Here is a 1940-nt window from a genome sequence, read left to right on the forward strand (position 1 = left end):
AGTTTAGAATGAACCGCTGTGCATAGAAGACACAGTTTAGAATGAACCACTGTGCATAGAAGGCACAGTTTAGAAAGAACCGCTGTGCATAGAAGACACAGTTTAGAATGAACCGCTGTGCATAGAAGACACAGTTTAGAATGAACCGCTGTGCATAGAAGGCGCAGTTTAGAAGGAACCGCTGTGCATAGAAGACACAGTTTAGAATGAACCACTGTGCATAGAAGGCACAGTTTAGAAAGAACCGCTGTGCATAGAAGACACAGTTTAGAATGAACCGCTGTGCATAGAAGACACAGTTTAGAATGAACCGCTGTGCATAGAAGGCGCAGTTTAGAAGGAACCGCTGTGCATAGAAGACACAGTTTAGAATGAACCGCTGTGCATAGAAGGCACAGTTTAGAATGAACCGCTGTGCATAGAAGACACAGTTTAGAATGAACCGCTGTGCATAGAAGACACAGTTTAGAATGAACCGCTGTGCATAGAAGACACAGTTTAGAATGAACCGCTGTGCATAGAAGACACAGTTTAGAATGAACCGCTGTGCATAGAAGGCACAGTTTAGAAAGAATCGCTGTGCATAGAAGGCACAGTTTAAGTCTGCTTTATTTTTTTGCCAGATAGTTTCGGTCTGGTGCTTGGAATCAGATTCTGGCCAAATCCATTTGTTAAGTATGTATTGTAGATTATAACGAGCTCTATGCCTCCTTCTCTTGGCGGTATTTTTTGTTTTGTTTTAAACTGATTTGAGACTGATTTAAACTTTCTGTATATTTACATGTTTAAACATTCCCACATCCCTTCTCTTCAAAGCCACACAGCCACTTCTAGTTAGAAAAGTTGTAGGATAAATCAATAAAAATGTTCAAAGGGCAATGTCACAGATGGTAGCTGACATTGGACTGCCATTATGTGCATTTTATTATTATTATTATTATTATTATTATTATTATTATTATTATTATTATTATACTTAACTTGCATTACAAAAACGGAGAGCTGTCTTCAGCACCACAAGTGATTATTATTGTTTTTGCCTGGAAGCATAAAGATTTATTTAGGAAACCAGCCATAATGATCATTCCAGTTTGTATGTAATGCTTGGGGAGGGACTAACACATTGATGCATGATTTATGACGATCTCAGAGCAGTTTTAGTGCCCGTCCGCGCACTTTTGTTTCTGTCCGGCTTTTACCCAGTCCCGAAAAAAGGTAGGTAGGCTTCTTTAGTACGGTTTAAATTGGTACTTCTCTCAGATTGCCCATCCCTGTGCAAATGGAGATGTAGTCTGTTTAAAACATGGTACTATTATGAATAGTTTAGCTACACATCCACTTGACAGAAAATCAATTTAAAAAAATGGTGTTTGTTTTAATTACGTAGATTGAGAACTGTTTAAATATTATTTCTTGTCATTTTTATTTTAAATACAGTTTGTTCCTCCAGAGTTGTAGTAGGGTGGGCAAACATCTTTTTTTTAGATTTCAACAAACAAAACGCCAAATAGGTTATTATTAATAGTTTTTACGTAACTTAAACATATCCGAAATAAAAATAACAATAAAAAAAAAATAATGAAAATGTTTAAAAATGCTTTTTTCTGCACCAAATTCAACTACAGTTCCTATCCGGTAGCCATCTTGGATTTAAGTTTTGCACGCTACTGACTTTAGCTTATAGAATTAAACAAATACAATAAAATAAAAGATTTGTCAACAAAATATTAAAACTTTTTATTGGAAAAATTAATTCCAAGCTAGATTGTGATTTTAAATTGAAAGATCTTTTTTTATTATTATTATGCCAGAGCCTACCCCTAAAAACACATCTGTCACTCTGCCATGACTGTCAGGGGGCCGTGGCTCTGAGACAGACACTGTACTGCAAAAAAATGCATAGGCGTCTGTGGCAGTGTGGGGCACTGATTTGTGTGTCA

Source organism: Acipenser ruthenus, chromosome 11, assembly GCF_902713425.1.
Source record: "Acipenser ruthenus chromosome 11, fAciRut3.2 maternal haplotype, whole genome shotgun sequence".
In the NCBI taxonomy this organism is placed as follows: Eukaryota; Metazoa; Chordata; class Actinopteri; order Acipenseriformes; family Acipenseridae; genus Acipenser; species Acipenser ruthenus.